This window comes from Paramormyrops kingsleyae, unplaced genomic scaffold (genome assembly GCF_048594095.1).
Source record: "Paramormyrops kingsleyae isolate MSU_618 unplaced genomic scaffold, PKINGS_0.4 ups31, whole genome shotgun sequence".
NCBI classification, from domain to species: Eukaryota; Metazoa; Chordata; class Actinopteri; order Osteoglossiformes; family Mormyridae; genus Paramormyrops; species Paramormyrops kingsleyae.
Window position 1 is genome coordinate 180,396 of NW_027325969.1, and position 18,797 is coordinate 199,192.

At 54.7% G+C, this 18,797-nt stretch overlaps 7 non-coding genes across 7 annotated transcripts; all 7 read left to right on the forward strand.

Moving 5' to 3' along the window:
- The first annotated feature begins 373 nt into the window (after positions 1-373).
- On the forward strand, positions 374-487 carry LOC140584368 (U5 spliceosomal RNA). Its single transcript, XR_011986330.1, has one exon. It is a non-coding gene; the product is annotated as a U5 spliceosomal RNA (small nuclear RNA).
- A 6,041-nt stretch (positions 488-6,528) lies between these two features.
- Positions 6,529-6,722, forward strand: LOC140584129 (U2 spliceosomal RNA). Its single transcript, XR_011986159.1, has one exon. It is a non-coding gene; the product is annotated as a U2 spliceosomal RNA (small nuclear RNA).
- Positions 6,723-7,158: 436 nt separating this feature from the next.
- On the forward strand, positions 7,159-7,272 carry LOC140584369 (U5 spliceosomal RNA). Its single transcript, XR_011986331.1, has one exon. It is a non-coding gene; the product is annotated as a U5 spliceosomal RNA (small nuclear RNA).
- Positions 7,273-7,467: 195 nt separating this feature from the next.
- Positions 7,468-7,659, forward strand: LOC140584596 (U2 spliceosomal RNA). The gene has a single exon (XR_011986558.1). It is a non-coding gene; the product is annotated as a U2 spliceosomal RNA (small nuclear RNA).
- Positions 7,660-8,063: 404 nt separating this feature from the next.
- LOC140584370 (U5 spliceosomal RNA) lies at positions 8,064-8,177 on the forward strand. The gene has a single exon (XR_011986332.1). It is a non-coding gene; the product is annotated as a U5 spliceosomal RNA (small nuclear RNA).
- A 6,041-nt stretch (positions 8,178-14,218) lies between these two features.
- Positions 14,219-14,408, forward strand: LOC140584125 (U2 spliceosomal RNA). The gene has a single exon (XR_011986156.1). It is a non-coding gene; the product is annotated as a U2 spliceosomal RNA (small nuclear RNA).
- Positions 14,409-14,832: 424 nt separating this feature from the next.
- On the forward strand, positions 14,833-14,946 carry LOC140584371 (U5 spliceosomal RNA). Its single transcript, XR_011986333.1, has one exon. It is a non-coding gene; the product is annotated as a U5 spliceosomal RNA (small nuclear RNA).
- The last annotated feature ends 3,851 nt before the right edge of the window (positions 14,947-18,797 follow it).

Below are 18,797 nucleotides of genomic sequence, written 5' to 3' on the forward strand. Positions count from 1 at the left end.
TGAGTGAGTGAGTGAGTGAGTGAGTGAGTGACTAATAGACTGAGTGCTGTGAGGGGGGGGGCCCTGTCTGTGCGTGGCCCCCGTTTCCCGCCGTTTTTCTTTTTTTTTTTTTTTTTTTTTTTTTTTTTTAAAGGAAGGTGACACACTGTTTGTGCGGTGGACAGCTGCGCTGAGGTAAGGCATGATGTCATCTTTGCCTTTTGAATTTCCCCTCATGTTTGTTAAAATGATTGCTGTCTTTTGAGAGGACAGGAGGACAGGGAGGAGTCGGGGCCCCGAGGACGGCGGCTGCGACGCCCCTGGGCATTCTACTCCGAGCGGGGGCGTCACGCAGGCCCGGCTAACGGCGACGGGCTTGGCGGCGGCCCCATATCGACTCGGGTCTCTCTTCATCCCGTATAAATCTTTCGCCTTTTACTAAAGATTTCCGTGGAGAGGGATAGCGATGAGTTCATGGTATTTTTGGAGGCTCTGCCCAAGCAGAGCTGCACTGCTGCTGTCAAAGGAAGACTGGGCCCGGCTTAGCGGCTGGCGTTAGGTGCCCGGTGGCGCGGCTGTGGTCTCCCTGGATCACGCGTGGACTCGCCGGGCGACACCTGCCAGAGGGGCTGGTGAGGGCTGAGCCGCGCCAGCTCCGTCGGCATCCCGCATGCCGGCGCCCGGCGGGGCGCAATTTGTGGGTATCGCTTCTCGGCCTTTTGGCTAAGATCAAGTGGATTTTACGCTCTTTTTATCGCTTTTAAAGGACTGCGTCGGGTTTTTTAGAGGAAGGCACGGTGACCCTAATGCGTGACCAGTAGGTGGCTTGACCGCCGCTGCCACGGGGCGACCCGTGCCTTCCTTTTAGCCTTTTATCCCTGCTTTTATTTTCGTTTTTATTAGGCTGGGGATCCCGCAGTGGCTGGTGGCCTGCCCGCCGCCCTGTTGGGTGAACTGGTGTTTTTTATTCTTAGGTGTTTTTAATAGTTTAGCATTCCTCGGCTCATCCCGGATTGGCGGACGGCAGCAGGACCACGGCGGACGTCGGGACCACGGCGGCAGGAGGACTCTGCTCCAGGAACGACGTCGGTGGACCATCCCGGATGGCGACGGCCGGCGGTGCTGCGAGGAAGCCCTTCAGCGGGCCGTGGCTGGTAGCAGGCGGTGGCCTGCGTAATACCGCCCGGTTCTGCTGGAGGGCCGAAGGGGAGGTGGGCACCTTCCCTGACCGCCTGGCCTTCATCCGGGAGGTGGCCTTCGGGGAGCTGGGCCTCCGCATGGAGGATATCCTCTGTGTGCAGCGGAATGGACCTCACCAGTTCTTCGAGGTCACCCTGTCCACCGACGAGAGTTACTCCAAGGTCCTGGAGCGGAGCAAGGAGAGGGCCCAGTACCCTCTCCTGGGTCAGTATACCATCGAGCCGCTGTGGTGGCCCGACAAGCGAGTGATAACTGTACATTGTTTCAATCCTCATATCACCGCCGAGGCCGTCCGCCAGTTCCTGAACAAGTATGTGGACCTCCTTCCTGGCCACAAGGACATTCGGGATGAGCTGGGGATCTGGACTGGTCGACGCCAGTTCCAGGCCCGCCTGCGCCTGGACGCTAATGGCGCGGGCGGTTTTAGTCATCCCCCAGCCTATTTTAATTTGCAGGGTAACAAGGCTTACTTGTTTTATTCTGGACAGCCTCCCTTCTGCCGACAGTGCCATAGTTTTGGACACACTCTGGAGGGGTGCGCCAACCTGCGCTGTCGGAACTGCCTGGAGCCGGGGCATATGGCCAGGGACTGCAAGGGCCCCCGTCGCTGTATCCACTGTAACGGTGAGGACCATCTGGCTCGTTCCTGCCCTCAACGGAAAACATCATACGCCGACGCTCTGTCAGGCAGCAGAGTCGTCGGCAAGGAGAGTGGTGGGGGAGCGCAAGCCCCCACATTAGGGCAGGAACAGCCGGCGGCGGGGGCAGGAGGAGAAGCCCTGGCCGAGGTGGAGGAGGCCCCAGGGACAGTCACAGCGATGCAGGAGGGGTCTCCAGTCCTGGCTCCGGGCGTCAGCAGCAGGAGGAGGAAGAGCGGCGCATCCCCCCGGAGGAGGAAGAAGAGCAGAAGGGAGGTACAACCCGACGCTTCCAGCCCTCCGGCTGCCACCTTGCCAGCAGTGGCGGCCGGGGACCAAGGCCGAGAGAGTCCCCCCTCCCCGACGTTGGGGGCCCCCCATCTGGTGTGGGACTTGGGACAGTCCCCTGCGCCCCCCCAGGAGTACAGTAGTGTACAGGACAAAGCCAATGAACAGGAGTACCTGGGGGGGCTGGAACTGGGGGGCCTTTTGGGTTTGACTGAGGAGGGGGGGCAGTAACGCGGTATTGTTTTTTAATGGCTGGCTTTTATTATTTTAGTGTGTTGTTTTTAATTGTATTTTACCTTTTTAACATTTCATGGCCAATTTTAATATTGTCACCTTGAATGTCAGGGGTTTGAGGAACGTTTTAAAGCGCACATCTGTTTTTAATCAGCTGGCATCTTCTCCCTTCAGCATTTGTTTTCTGCAGGAAGTCCACCTCCGGGACCAGCGGGACGAGGCTCTCTTTTCACGACAATGGAAGAGGGGTAGATCCTACTGGAGCGTAGGTGGTGTCCACTCCTCAGGCGTCGGGATCCTTTTTGGCGACCGCGCCTTTGAAGAAGTAAGATCGTTTACCGTTCTTCAAGGTAGGGTTTTGGGGGTGGACGCCACATGGAGGGGACAGCGCCTCCGGGCCATATGTGTCTACGCTCCAGTGGAGGCCTCGTCCCGTATAACTCTCTTTGAAGAGTTGTCCCCGTTCTGTGTCACAGATCGACACTTGATTTTAGGAGGGGACTTTAACATCTCGTTGGAGGGTAGACAGGATGTCAGCTCTGGGCACTTTCGCCATTTTATTCGTTCCTTTAAACTTGTTGATGGTTTTAAGACATGCAACCCCAGCATGCCGGGCTTCACCTGGCATAATAGTCGCGGAGCTAGCAGTCGCATCGATTACATTTTAGCCTCACCCCCCGTTGTTTTTAAAAAGGTGTCCCTCTCCCCACAGTGGCCCACTGACCATTTGGCAGTGGAGGCCACTGTTTCCATAGACGCCCCTGAATATGGGGGCGGCTATTGGAAAATGAACCTGCAGATCCTGGAGGAGAGCGATTTTAGACACCTTTTTTTAGATCACTTCTCCGAGTGGCAGAAGGACAAGCCTACCTTCCCCTCCGTGGCTGAATGGTGGGAGAGTGTGAAGGATAGGATCCGAACCTTCTCCATGCAGTACAGCAAGCAGCGCAGGATGGAGAAGAAATTCTCCATTCTGCAGCTGGAGAGAAGGTTGCGGGATGAATACGCCGCTCACAACAACGGGGGCGCCATCGATCACGAGCGACTGCTTGGCATAAAGGGTGAGCTGAGGCGCCTGCATGAACAGGCTGCCTCGGCCCTAATGCTCCGCGACAAAATGTGCCTGTTGGAAAACAATGAAAAGTGCAACGCCTTTTTTTTCCAGAGAGCCAGGGAAGCCCGGGAGGAGAAGAGCTTTGTCTCTCTCCGTGCCTCAAATAGCAACAAGGTAACTACAACATCAGACATGCTGGAGGTTGCAAAATTGTTTTATTGTGATCTTTTTAAGGTTAGGGACACGGACCCGGTTGCAGGGGAGCGGTTCCTAGACAACATCTCACCTTGTCTTCCCAGTGACATTCGTGACGGCTTAGAAGCCCCCATCACCTTGGCCGAGCTGACCGCAGTGCTTGGCAAGATGAACCGCCGCAAGGTACCGGGCCTTGATGGGCTCCCGGTGGAATTTTATTCCACCTTTTGGGATGTCCTCGGGCCGGAATTACTGCAGGTTGTAGAGGACGTTCAGCGCCGGGGTTTGCTCACTAGGAGCATGAGGTCAGGGGTTCTTTCTCTGTTGCACAAGAAGGGCGATCGTGCCGACCTTGGCAACTGGAGGCCCCTGACCATGCTTTGTGTAGACACAAAGCTCATCGCAAAGACCCTTACCGAACGCCTGAAGAAGGCCATGGCTCATCTGGTACACAGCGATCAGACGTGTGGAGTACCGGGTCGATCGGCGACGTGGAACCTCCATCTCATCCGCGACGCCATCGCCTGGGTGGAGGACAGGAACCTCCCTCTCCTGCTGGTCAGCTTGGACCAGGAGAAAGCCTTTGACCGGGTAGATCACCGCTTCCTGTTTCAAGTATTGGGTAAGTTTGGCTTTGGACCCAATTATCTGGGGTGGTTACACACTTTGTATAACGAAGTTGGAAGCCATGTTGTTATCAATGGCTTCCTGAGTGACTTGGTGCCCCAGCTGAGTGGAGTGAGGCAGGGATGTCCCCTCTCCCCCCTCCTCTACGCGCTCTATATAGAGCCACTGGCGTGCGCCATTCGCACCCACCCCGGGGTCGATGGCCTTCTTATCCCAGGAAGTCGGGGGAAAACTGTTAAACTGACCCAGTACGCAGACGACACCACCCTTTTCGTCTGCTCGGATCAGTCTCTCGGTCATGCCATGAGCCTTGTTCATGCATTCGGTAGGGCCTCCGGCGCGACGCTCAACCTCAGTAAGTCGGTGGCCAAGTATTTCGGCAGCTGGAAGGCGAGGGAGGACGTCGCAGGTGGTCTCACCCTCTGTGACGGACCTCTCAAAGTGTTGGGGGTCAACTTCCTTTCGGATGGTGCCGCCCGTTTGAACTGGGAGGGGCGGTTGGCGATCGCCAGGCGGAAGATCGGACTGTGGAAGTCCAGGTCCCTGTCCTTCCAAGGTAAGGTTTTAGCCTTAAAAGTGGATATTCTTCCCACCCTGCTCTACCTTGCACATGTGTACCCTTTGCCCCGCTTCATGCGCAGAGGCCTGACGAAGGACGTTTTCAACCTCGTCTGGGGGGGCAGGTACGAGTACGTGCGTAGGGAAGTGATGTATCTCGGAAAGGACAGTGGGGGGAGGGATGTTATTGACTTTCCTCTCAAGCTTGACTGCCTGTTCTTCTCGCAGCTCTGCGCGCGCCTGGCAGCTCCCCTCGAGCACCCCCATCAGCACTTTGTGCGTCTGTGGCTGGCTCTCCCCATGAGACGTCTGGTGGCGTCGTGGACCAACCTCGGCCCCAAGGCTGAGACCCTGCCGGCCCACTACAGCTACGCTGTCAAGTGGAGTAAGTCTTTTCCGGCAGGTGTCAAGACAGAGGCCTTGACCAAGCATAGAGCGCTTTACAGGGCTTTGCTTGGTCATAGGGATACTCGGGCCATGCTGGGCCTGGAGGAAGGCACATGGGCGAGAATCCAGCCTAAGGGTTTGGATCACAGGCTGCAGGACCTGAACTGGCAGTGCCTTCATGGTAAGCTGCCAGTCAGGGACGTCTTACATAGGCATAAGCTGACCAGACACCCCCGCTGCCCCAGGCCCGAGTGCAGTGAGGATGAGACCATCAGGCACGTGTTTTGGGACTGTGGGCATGCACAGAGAGTTTGGGGGTTGGTAGCGGGCCTGTGTGGACGTGTGGACCCGCAGCCCGGTCTGACCTACGACAAGGTGTTGAAGGGGTGGGACCCCAACCTCCATAACCCCTTCGGCCCCTGGATGTGGCTGCTGGTCAGCATTACCAAGCGGGAGCTGTGGAATGCCAGGACCGCGCTCATCCGCAGAGGGGTTCATCTGGAGGCACAAGGGGTATTCCGTAAAATCCGGGCCGACTTGGGTTTCAGGATGGAGACTGACGTCATCCAGCGGGGCTATCACGAGGCCAAGGAGAGGTGGAAGGGCCTCTTTTGGCTTTAGCCCCGTTTCGTTTAGGTGGTGACGCTCCATTCTACAGGGTTGACGTGACGCACTTTTCTGAAGCACACAGGAGGTACTTCGGGTTTTAGGTGAGTGTGCTTTGTTGTTTTTGTGCGTGTGTTTTAATTAAAATGTTTTTAACTAACAGCATGTGCATAATCAATTAAGCATGGTTTTGGTTGATCTTTTTTAGCACTTATTTATTAATATTAATAATCATTGTATTTATTAACATCTAACATTTTACTTGTTGTGCTGTATATTAAGTGATTGACCATGTTTTATTCCCGAGGTGCTGATTTTAAGTGTTTGGAAATATGTATGACCCTGTCTCAACCTGACCCTGGCGTAGAGGTTGGAGGTCGGCGGGTGTGTTCCTCTTTTAATGGTTTTAGTTTTTAATAGGTGGCATTTATGGTGACATTTTATTTTTGTAAATGGCCATTTAATTGTAGTTGTGTTTTAATTGTTATTGTAACGTATTGGTGGTTTTATAGTTGTGTGTCTTTTTGCAGTTCTGGAGAGGTTTTGTTTAATGTTGTTTTAATAATGCTCTGTTTTGTATAGCATATATAAGTAGCACTGTGTGTTGAGAATGTTTTAGCCTTTTATAAAGTATTTATGGATATATATTTTTACTAATTTGTGAACCTAAAAGGCTGTTTTATTATGTTTTGATTACAGTGCTAATTGATGCTAATTGATGTATATATGCTTTGTGTATTGGTATGATTTTAATTGTTGTACAGAACTGTTTAATAAAGTATTGGAAAAAAAAAAAAAAAAATCTGTTCTTATCAGTTTAATATCTGATACGTCCCCCATGGAGGGGACCACATATTAAACGGATTTTTGGAACAGGGAGCCGGAAGTGGGGCTTGCCCCGTCCGCTCCACGCATCGACCCGGTATTGCAGTGCTTCCGGGAATGGTGCACCTCTACTGCCCCCTGTTGTCGAAAGGCAGAACTGACTGACTGACTGACTGACTGACTGAGTGAGTGAGTGAGTGAGTGAGTGAGTGAGTGAGTGAGTGACTAATAGACTGAGTGCTGTGAGGGGGGGGGCCCTGTCTGTGCGTGGCCCCCGTTTCCCGCCGTTTTTCTTTTTTTTTTTTTTTTTTTTTTTTTTTTTTAAAGGAAGGTGACACACTGTTTGTGCGGTGGACAGCTGCGCTGAGGTAAGGCATGATGTCATCTTTGCCTTTTGAATTTCCCCTCATGTTTGTTAAAATGATTGCTGTCTTTTGAGAGGACAGGAGGACAGGGAGGAGTCGGGGCCCCGAGGACGGCGGCTGCGACGCCCCTGGGCATTCTACTCCGAGCGGGGGCGTCACGCAGGCCCGGCTAACGGCGACGGGCTTGGCGGCGGCCCCATATCGACTCGGGTCTCTCTTCATCCCGTATAAATCTTTCGCCTTTTACTAAAGATTTCCGTGGAGAGGGATAGCGATGAGTTCATGGTATTTTTGGAGGCTCTGCCCAAGCAGAGCTGCACTGCTGCTGTCAAAGGAAGACTGGGCCCGGCTTAGCGGCTGGCGTTAGGTGCCCGGTGGCGCGGCTGTGGTCTCCCTGGATCACGCGTGGACTCGCCGGGCGACACCTGCCAGAGGGGCTGGTGAGGGCTGAGCCGCGCCAGCTCCGTCGGCATCCCGCATGCCGGCGCCCGGCGGGGCGCAATTTGTGGGTATCGCTTCTCGGCCTTTTGGCTAAGATCAAGTGTAGTATCTGTTCTTATCAGTTTAATATCTGATACGTCCCCCATGGAGGGGACCACATATTAAACGGATTTTTGGAACAGGGAGCCGGAAGTGGGGCTTGCCCCGTCCGCTCCACGCATCGACCCGGTATTGCAGTGCTTCCGGGAATGGTGCACCTCTACTGCCCCCTGTTGTCGAAAGGCAGAACTGACTGACTGACTGACTGAGTGAGTGAGTGAGTGACTAATAGACTGAGTGCTGTGAGGGGGGGGGCCCTGTCTGTGCGTGGCCCCCGTTTCCCGCCGTTTTTCTTTTTTTTTTTTTTTTTTTTTTTTTTTTTTAAAGGAAGGTGACACACTGTTTGTGCGGTGGACAGCTGCGCTGAGGTAAGGCATGATGTCATCTTTGCCTTTTGAATTTCCCCTCATGTTTGTTAAAATGATTGCTGTCTTTTGAGAGGACAGGAGGACAGGGAGGAGTCGGGGCCCCGAGGACGGCGGCTGCGACGCCCCTGGGCATTCTACTCCGAGCGGGGGCGTCACGCAGGCCCGGCTAACGGCGACGGGCTTGGCGGCGGCCCCATATCGACTCGGGTCTCTCTTCATCCCGTATAAATCTTTCGCCTTTTACTAAAGATTTCCGTGGAGAGGGATAGCGATGAGTTCATGGTATTTTTGGAGGCTCTGCCCAAGCAGAGCTGCACTGCTGCTGTCAAAGGAAGACTGGGCCCGGCTTAGCGGCTGGCGTTAGGTGCCCGGTGGCGCGGCTGTGGTCTCCCTGGATCACGCGTGGACTCGCCGGGCGACACCTGCCAGAGGGGCTGGTGAGGGCTGAGCCGCGCCAGCTCCGTCGGCATCCCGCATGCCGGCGCCCGGCGGGGCGCAATTTGTGGGTATCGCTTCTCGGCCTTTTGGCTAAGATCAAGTGGATTTTACGCTCTTTTTATCGCTTTTAAAGGACTGCGTCGGGTTTTTTAGAGGAAGGCACGGTGACCCTAATGCGTGACCAGTAGGTGGCTTGACCGCCGCTGCCACGGGGCGACCCGTGCCTTCCTTTTAGCCTTTTATCCCTGCTTTTATTTTCGTTTTTATTAGGCTGGGGATCCCGCAGTGGCTGGTGGCCTGCCCGCCGCCCTGTTGGGTGAACTGGTGTTTTTTATTCTTAGGTGTTTTTAATAGTTTAGCATTCCTCGGCTCATCCCGGATTGGCGGACGGCAGCAGGACCACGGCGGACGTCGGGACCACGGCGGCAGGAGGACTCTGCTCCAGGAACGACGTCGGTGGACCATCCCGGATGGCGACGGCCGGCGGTGCTGCGAGGAAGCCCTTCAGCGGGCCGTGGCTGGTAGCAGGCGGTGGCCTGCGTAATACCGCCCGGTTCTGCTGGAGGGCTGAAGGGGAGGTGGGCACCTTCCCTGACCGCCTGGCCTTCATCCGGGAGGTGGCCTTCGGGGAGCTGGGCCTCCGCATGGAGGATATCCTCTGTGTGCAGCGGAATGGACCTCACCAGTTCTTCGAGGTCACCCTGTCCACCGACGAGAGTTACTCCAAGGTCCTGGAGCGGAGCAAGGAGAGGGCCCAGTACCCTCTCCTGGGTCAGTATACCATCGAGCCGCTGTGGTGGCCCGACAAGCGAGTGATAACTGTACATTGTTTCAATCCTCATATCACCGCCGAGGCCGTCCGCCAGTTCCTGAACAAGTATGTGGACCTCCTTCCTGGCCACAAGGACATTCGGGATGAGCTGGGGATCTGGACTGGTCGACGCCAGTTCCAGGCCCGCCTGCGCCTGGACGCTAATGGCGCGGGCGGTTTTAGTCATCCCCCAGCCTATTTTAATTTGCAGGGTAACAAGGCTTACTTGTTTTATTCTGGACAGCCTCCCTTCTGCCGACAGTGCCATAGTTTTGGACACACTCTGGAGGGGTGCGCCAACCTGCGCTGTCGGAACTGCCTGGAGCCGGGGCATATGGCCAGGGACTGCAAGGGCCCCCGTCGCTGTATCCACTGTAACGGTGAGGACCATCTGGCTCGTTCCTGCCCTCAACGGAAAACATCATACGCCGACGCTCTGTCAGGCAGCAGAGTCGTCGGCAAGGAGAGTGGTGGGGGAGCGCAAGCCCCCACATTAGGGCAGGAACAGCCGGCGGCGGGGGCAGGAGGAGAAGCCCTGGCCGAGGTGGAGGAGGCCCCAGGGACAGTCACAGCGATGCAGGAGGGGTCTCCAGTCCTGGCTCCGGGCGTCAGCAGCAGGAGGAGGAAGAGCGGCGCATCCCCCCGGAGGAGGAAGAAGAGCAGAAGGGAGGTACAACCCGACGCTTCCAGCCCTCCGGCTGCCACCTTGCCAGCAGTGGCGGCCGGGGACCAAGGCCGAGAGAGTCCCCCCTCCCCGACGTTGGGGGCCCCCCATCTGGTGTGGGACTTGGGACAGTCCCCTGCGCCCCCCCAGGAGTACAGTAGTGTACAGGACAAAGCCAATGAACAGGAGTACCTGGGGGGGCTGGAACTGGGGGGCCTTTTGGGTTTGACTGAGGAGGGGGGGCAGTAACGCGGTATTGTTTTTTAATGGCTGGCTTTTATTATTTTAGTGTGTTGTTTTTAATTGTATTTTACCTTTTTAACATTTCATGGCCAATTTTAATATTGTCACCTTGAATGTCAGGGGTTTGAGGAACGTTTTAAAGCGCACATCTGTTTTTAATCAGCTGGCATCTTCTCCCTTCAGCATTTGTTTTCTGCAGGAAGTCCACCTCCGGGACCAGCGGGACGAGGCTCTCTTTTCACGACAATGGAAGAGGGGTAGATCCTACTGGAGCGTAGGTGGTGTCCACTCCTCAGGCGTCGGGATCCTTTTTGGCGACCGCGCCTTTGAAGAAGTAAGATCGTTTACCGTTCTTCAAGGTAGGGTTTTGGGGGTGGACGCCACATGGAGGGGACAGCGCCTCCGGGCCATATGTGTCTACGCTCCAGTGGAGGCCTCATCCCGTATAACTCTCTTTGAAGAGGTGTCCCCGTTCTGTGTCACAGATCGACACTTGATTTTAGGAGGGGACTTTAACATCTCGTTGGAGGGTAGACAGGATGTCAGCTCTGGGCACTTTCGCCATTTTATTCGTTCCTTTAAACTTGTTGATGGTTTTAAGACATGCAACCCCAGCATGCCGGGCTTCACCTGGCATAATAGTCGCGGAGCTAGCAGTCGCATCGATTACATTTTAGCCTCACCCCCCGTTGTTTTTAAAAAGGTGTCCCTCTCCCCACAGTGGCCCACTGACCATTTGGCAGTGGAGGCCACTGTTTCCATAGACGCCCCTGAATATGGGGGCGGCTATTGGAAAATGAACCTGCAGATCCTGGAGGAGAGCGATTTTAGACACCTTTTTTTAGATCACTTCTCCGAGTGGCAGAAGGACAAGCCTACCTTCCCCTCCGTGGCTGAATGGTGGGAGAGTGTGAAGGATAGGATCCGAACCTTCTCCATGCAGTACAGCAAGCAGCGCAGGATGGAGAAGAAATTCTCCATTCTGCAGCTGGAGAGAAGGTTGCGGGATGAATACGCCGCTCACAACAACGGGGGCGCCATCGATCACGAGCGACTGCTTGGCATAAAGGGTGAGCTGAGGCGCCTGCATGAACAGGCTGCCTCGGCCCTAATGCTCCGCGACAAAATGTGCCTGTTGGAAAACAATGAAAAGTGCAACGCCTTTTTTTTCCAGAGAGCCAGGGAAGCCCGGGAGGAGAAGAGCTTTGTCTCTCTCCGTGCCTCAAATAGCAACAAGGTAACTACAACATCAGACATGCTGGAGGTTGCAAAATTGTTTTATTGTGATCTTTTTAAGGTTAGGGACACGGACCCGGTTGCAGGGGAGCGGTTCCTAGACAACATCTCACCTTGTCTTCCCAGTGACATTCGTGACGGCTTAGAAGCCCCCATCACCTTGGCCGAGCTGACCGCAGTGCTTGGCAAGATGAACCGCCGCAAGGTACCGGGCCTTGATGGGCTCCCGGTGGAATTTTATTCCACCTTTTGGGATGTCCTCGGGCCGGAATTACTGCAGGTTGTAGAGGACGTTCAGCGCCGGGGTTTGCTCACTAGGAGCATGAGGTCAGGGGTTCTTTCTCTGTTGCACAAGAAGGGCGATCGTGCCGACCTTGGCAACTGGAGGCCCCTGACCATGCTTTGTGTAGACACAAAGCTCATCGCAAAGACCCTTACCGAACGCCTGAAGAAGGCCATGGCTCATCTGGTACACAGCGATCAGACGTGTGGAGTACCGGGTCGATCGGCGACGTGGAACCTCCATCTCATCCGCGACGCCATCGCCTGGGTGGAGGACAGGAACCTCCCTCTCCTGCTGGTCAGCTTGGACCAGGAGAAAGCCTTTGACCGGGTAGATCACCGCTTCCTGTTTCAAGTATTGGGTAAGTTTGGCTTTGGACCCAATTATCTGGGGTGGTTACACACTTTGTATAACGAAGTTGGAAGCCATGTTGTTATCAATGGCTTCCTGAGTGACTTGGTGCCCCAGCTGAGTGGAGTGAGGCAGGGATGTCCCCTCTCCCCCCTCCTCTACGCGCTCTATATAGAGCCACTGGCGTGCGCCATTCGCACCCACCCCGGGGTCGATGGCCTTCTTATCCCAGGAAGTCGGGGGAAAACTGTTAAACTGACCCAGTACGCAGACGACACCACCCTTTTCGTCTGCTCGGATCAGTCTCTCGGTCATGCCATGAGCCTTGTTCATGCATTCGGTAGGGCCTCCGGCGCGACGCTCAACCTCAGTAAGTCGGTGGCCAAGTATTTCGGCAGCTGGAAGGCGAGGGAGGACGTCGCAGGTGGTCTCACCCTCTGTGACGGACCTCTCAAAGTGTTGGGGGTCAACTTCCTTTCGGATGGTGCCGCCCGTTTGAACTGGGAGGGGCGGTTGGCGATCGCCAGGCGGAAGATCGGACTGTGGAAGTCCAGGTCCCTGTCCTTCCAAGGTAAGGTTTTAGCCTTAAAAGTGGATATTCTTCCCACCCTGCTCTACCTTGCACATGTGTACCCTTTGCCCCGCTTCATGCGCAGAGGCCTGACGAAGGACGTTTTCAACCTCGTCTGGGGGGGCAGGTACGAGTACGTGCGTAGGGAAGTGATGTATCTCGGAAAGGACAGTGGGGGGAGGGATGTTATTGACTTTCCTCTCAAGCTTGACTGCCTGTTCTTCTCGCAGCTCTGCGCGCGCCTGGCAGCTCCCCTCGAGCACCCCCATCAGCACTTTGTGCGTCTGTGGCTGGCTCTCCCCATGAGACGTCTGGTGGCGTCGTGGACCAACCTCGGCCCCAAGGCTGAGACCCTGCCGGCCCACTACAGCCACGCTGTCAAGTGGAGTAAGTCTTTTCCGGCAGGTGTCAAGACAGAGGCCTTGACCAAGCATAGAGCGCTTTACAGGGCTTTGCTTGGTCATAGGGATACTCGGGCCATGCTGGGCCTGGAGGAAGGCACATGGGCGAGAATCCAGCCTAAGGGTTTGGATCACAGGCTGCAGGACCTGAACTGGCAGTGCCTTCATGGTAAGCTGCCAGTCAGGGACGTCTTACATAGGCATAAGCTGACCAGACACCCCCGCTGCCCCAGGCCCGAGTGCAGTGAGGATGAGACCATCAGGCACGTGTTTTGGGACTGTGGGCATGCACAGAGAGTTTGGGGGTTGGTAGCGGGCCTGTGTGGACGTGTGGACCCGCAGCCCGGTCTGACCTACGACAAGGTGTTGAAGGGGTGGGACCCCAACCTCCATAACCCCTTCGGCCCCTGGATGTGGCTGCTGGTCAGCATTACCAAGCGGGAGCTGTGGAATGCCAGGACCGCGCTCATCCGCAGAGGGGTTCATCTGGAGGCACAAGGGGTATTCCGTAAAATCCGGGCCGACTTGGGTTTCAGGATGGAGACTGACGTCATCCAGCGGGGCTATCACGAGGCCAAGGAGAGGTGGAAGGGCCTCTTTTGGCTTTAGCCCCGTTTCGTTTAGGTGGTGACGCTCCATTCTACAGGGTTGACGTGACGCACTTTTCTGAAGCACACAGGAGGTACTTCGGGTTTTAGGTGAGTGTGCTTTGTTGTTTTTGTGCGTGTGTTTTAATTAAAATGTTTTTAACTAACAGCATGTGCATAATCAATTAAGCATGGTTTTGGTTGATCTTTTTTAGCACTTATTTATTAATATTAATAATCATTGTATTTATTAACATCTAACATTTTACTTGTTGTGCTGTATATTAAGTGATTGACCATGTTTTATTCCCGAGGTGCTGATTTTAAGTGTTTGGAAATATGTATGACCCTGTCTCAACCTGACCCTGGCGTAGAGGTTGGAGGTCGGCGGGTGTGTTCCTCTTTTAATGGTTTTAGTTTTTAATAGGTGGCATTTATGGTGACATTTTATTTTTGTAAATGGCCATTTAATTGTAGTTGTGTTTTAATTGTTATTGTAACGTATTGGTGGTTTTATAGTTGTGTGTCTTTTTGCAGTTCTGGAGAGGTTTTGTTTAATGTTGTTTTAATAATGCTCTGTTTTGTATAGCATATATAAGTAGCACTGTGTGTTGAGAATGTTTTAGCCTTTTATAAAGTATTTATGGATATATATTTTTACTAATTTGTGAACCTAAAAGGCTGTTTTATTATGTTTTGATTACAGTGCTAATTGATGCTAATTGATGTATATATGCTTTGTGTATTGGTATGATTTTAATTGTTGTACAGAACTGTTTAATAAAGTATTGGAAAAAAAAAAAAATCTGTTCTTATCAGTTTAATATCTGATACGTCCCCCATGGAGGGGACCACATATTAAACGGATTTTTGGAACAGGGAGCCGGAAGTGGGGCTTGCCCCGTCCGCTCCACGCATCGACCCGGTATTGCAGTGCTTCCGGGAATGGTGCACCTCTACTGCCCCCTGTTGTCGAAAGGCAGAACTGACTGACTGACTGACTGACTGAGTGAGTGAGTGAGTGAGTGAGTGAGTGAGTGACTAATAGACTGAGTGCTGTGAGGGGGGGGGCCCTGTCTGTGCGTGGCCCCCGTTTCCCGCCGTTTTTCTTTTTTTTTTTTTTTTTTTTTTTTTTTTTTAAAGGAAGGTGACACACTGTTTGTGCGGTGGACAGCTGCGCTGAGGTAAGGCATGATGTCATCTTTGCCTTTTGAATTTCCCCTCATGTTTGTTAAAATGATTGCTGTCTTTTGAGAGGACAGGAGGACAGGGAGGAGTCGGGGCCCCGAGGACGGCGGCTGCGACGCCCCTGGGCATTCTACTCCGAGCGGGGGCGTCACGCAGGCCCGGCTAACGGCGACGGGCTTGGCGGCGGCCCCATATCGACTCGGGTCTCTCTTCATCCCGTATAAATCTTTCGCCTTTTACTAAAGATTTCCGTGGAGAGGGATAGCGATGAGTTCATGGTATTTTTGGAGGCTCTGCCCAAGCAGAGCTGCACTGCTGCTGTCAAAGGAAGACTGGGCCCGGCTTAGCGGCTGGCGTTAGGTGCCCGGTGGCGCGGCTGTGGTCTCCCTGGATCACGCGTGGACTCGCCGGGCGACACCTGCCAGAGGGGCTGGTGAGGGCTGAGCCGCGCCAGCTCCGTCGGCATCCCGCATGCCGGCGCCCGGCGGGGCGCAATTTGTGGGTATCGCTTCTCGGCCTTTTGGCTAAGATCAAGTGGATTTTACGCTCTTTTTATCGCTTTTAAAGGACTGCGTCGGGTTTTTTAGAGGAAGGCACGGTGACCCTAATGCGTGACCAGTAGGTGGCTTGACCGCCGCTGCCACGGGGCGACCCGTGCCTTCCTTTTAGCCTTTTATCCCTGCTTTTATTTTCGTTTTTATTAGGCTGGGGATCCCGCAGTGGCTGGTGGCCTGCCCGCCGCCCTGTTGGGTGAACTGGTGTTTTTTATTCTTAGGTGTTTTTAATAGTTTAGCATTCCTCGGCTCATCCCGGATTGGCGGACGGCAGCAGGACCACGGCGGACGTCGGGACCACGGCGGCAGGAGGACTCTGCTCCAGGAACGACGTCGGTGGACCATCCCGGATGGCGACGGCCGGCGGTGCTGCGAGGAAGCCCTTCAGCGGGCCGTGGCTGGTAGCAGGCGGTGGCCTGCGTAATACCGCCCGGTTCTGCTGGAGGGCCGAAGGGGAGGTGGGCACCTTCCCTGACCGCCTGGCCTTCATCCGGGAGGTGGCCTTCGGGGAGCTGGGCCTCCGCATGGAGGATATCCTCTGTGTGCAGCGGAATGGACCTCACCAGTTCTTCGAGGTCACCCTGTCCACCGACGAGAGTTACTCCAAGGTCCTGGAGCGGAGCAAGGAGAGGGCCCAGTACCCTCTCCTGGGTCAGTATACCATCGAGCCGCTGTGGTGGCCCGACAAGCGAGTGATAACTGTACATTGTTTCAATCCTCATATCACCGCCGAGGCCGTCCGCCAGTTCCTGAACAAGTATGTGGACCTCCTTCCTGGCCACAAGGACATTCGGGATGAGCTGGGGATCTGGACTGGTCGACGCCAGTTCCAGGCCCGCCTGCGCCTGGACGCTAATGGCGCGGGCGGTTTTAGTCATCCCCCAGCCTATTTTAATTTGCAGGGTAACAAGGCTTACTTGTTTTATTCTGGACAGCCTCCCTTCTGCCGACAGTGCCATAGTTTTGGACACACTCTGGAGGGGTGCGCCAACCTGCGCTGTCGGAACTGCCTGGAGCCGGGGCATATGGCCAGGGACTGCAAGGGCCCCCGTCGCTGTATCCACTGTAACGGTGAGGACCATCTGGCTCGTTCCTGCCCTCAACGGAAAACATCATACGCCGACGCTCTGTCAGGCAGCAGAGTCGTCGGCAAGGAGAGTGGTGGGGGAGCGCAAGCCCCCACATTAGGGCAGGAACAGCCGGCGGCGGGGGCAGGAGGAGAAGCCCTGGCCGAGGTGGAGGAGGCCCCAGGGACAGTCACAGCGATGCAGGAGGGGTCTCCAGTCCTGGCTCCGGGCGTCAGCAGCAGGAGGAGGAAGAGCGGCGCATCCCCCCGGAGGAGGAAGAAGAGCAGAAGGGAGGTACAACCCGACGCTTCCAGCCCTCCGGCTGCCACCTTGCCAGCAGTGGCGGCCGGGGACCAAGGCCGAGAGAGTCCCCCCTCCCCGACGTTGGGGGCCCCCCATCTGGTGTGGGACTTGGGACAGTCCCCTGCGCCCCCCCAGGAGTACAGTAGTGTACAGGACAAAGCCAATGAACAGGAGTACCTGGGGGGGCTGGAACTGGGGGGCCTTTTGGGTTTGACTGAGGAGGGGGGGCAGTAACGCGGTATTGTTTTTTAATGGCTGGCTTTTATTATTTTAGTGTGTTGTTTTTAATTGTATTTTACCTTTTTAACATTTCATGGCCAATTTTAATATTGTCACCTTGAATGTCAGGGGTTTGAGGAACGTTTTAAAGCGCACATCTGTTTTTAATCAGCTGGCATCTTCTCCCTTCAGCATTTGTTTTCTGCAGGAAGTCCACCTCCGGGACCAGCGGGACGAGGCTCTCTTTTCACGACAATGGAAGAGGGGTAGATCCTACTGGAGCGTAGGTGGTGTCCACTCCTCAGGCGTCGGGATCCTTTTTGGCGACCGCGCCTTTGAAGAAGTAAGATCGTTTACCGTTCTTCAAGGTAGGGTTTTGGGGGTGGACGCCACATGGAGGGGACAGCGCCTCCGGGCCATATGTGTCTACGCTCCAGTGGAGGCCTCGTCCCGTATAACTCTCTTTGAAGAGTTGTCCCCGTTCTGTGTCACAGATCGACACTTGATTTTAGGAGGGGACTTTAACATCTCGTTGGAGGGTAGACAGGATGTCAGCTCTGGGCACTTTCGCCATTTTATTCGTTCCTTTAAACTTGTTGATGGTTTTAAGACATGCAACCCCAGCATGCCGGGCTTCACCTGGCATAATAGTCGCGGAGCTAGCAGTCGCATCGATTACATTTTAGCCTCACCCCCCGTTGTTTTTAAAAAGGTGTCCCTCTCCCCACAGTGGCCCACTGACCATTTGGCAGTGGAGGCCACTGTTTCCATAGACGCCCCTGAATATGGGGGCGGCTATTGGAAAATGAACCTGCAGATCCTGGAGGAGAGCGATTTTAGACACCTTTTTTTAGATCACTTCTCCGAGTGGCAGAAGGACAAGCCTACCTTCCCCTCCGTGGCTGAATGGTGGGAGAGTGTGAAGGATAGGATCCGAACCTTCTCCATGCAGTACAGCAAGCAGCGCAGGATGGAGAAGAAATTCTCCATTCTGCAGCTGGAGAGAAGGTTGCGGGATGAATACGCCGCTCACAACAACGGGGGCGCCATCGATCACGAGCGACTGCTTGGCATAAAGGGTGAGCTGAGGCGCCTGCATGAACAGGCTGCCTCGGCCCTAATGCTCCGCGACAAAATGTGCCTGTTGGAAAACAATGAAAAGTGCAACGCCTTTTTTTTCCAGAGAGCCAGGGAAGCCCGGGAGGAGAAGAGCTTTGTCTCTCTCCGTGCCTCAAATAGCAACAAGGTAACTACAACATCAGACATGCTGGAGGTTGCAAAATTGTTTTATTGTGATCTTTTTAAGGTTAGGGACACGGACCCGGTTGCAGGGGAGCGGTTCCTAGACAACATCTCACCTTGTCTTCCCAGTGACATTCGTGACGGCTTAGAAGCCCCCATCACCTTGGCCGAGCTGACCGCAGTGCTTGGCAAGATGAACCGCCGCAAGGTACCGGGCCTTGATGGGCTCCCGGTGGAATTTTATTCCACCTTTTGGGATGTCCTCGGGCCGGAATTACTGCAGGTTGTAGAGGACGTTCAGCGCCGGGGTTTGCTCACTAGGAGCATGAGGTCAGGGGTTCTTTCTCTGTTGCACAAGAAGGGCGATCGTGCCGACCTTGGCAACTGGAGGCCCCTGACCATGCTTTGTGTAGACACAAAGCTCATCGCAAAGACCCTTACCGAACGCCTGAAGAAGGCCATGGCTCATCTGGTACACAGCGATCAGACGTGTGGAGTACCGGGTCGATCGGCGACGTGGAACCTCCATCTCATCCGCGACGCCATCGCCTGGGTGGAGGACAGGAACCTCCCTCTCCTGCTGGTCAGCTTGGACCAGGAGAAAGCCTTTGACCGGGTAGATCACCGCTTCCTGTTTCAAGTATTGGGTAAGTTTGGCTTTGGACCCAATTATCTGGGGTGGTTACACACTTTGTATAACGAAGTTGGAAGCCATGTTGTTATCAATGGCTTCCTGAGTGACTTGGTGCCCCAGCTGAGTGGAGTGAGGCAGGGA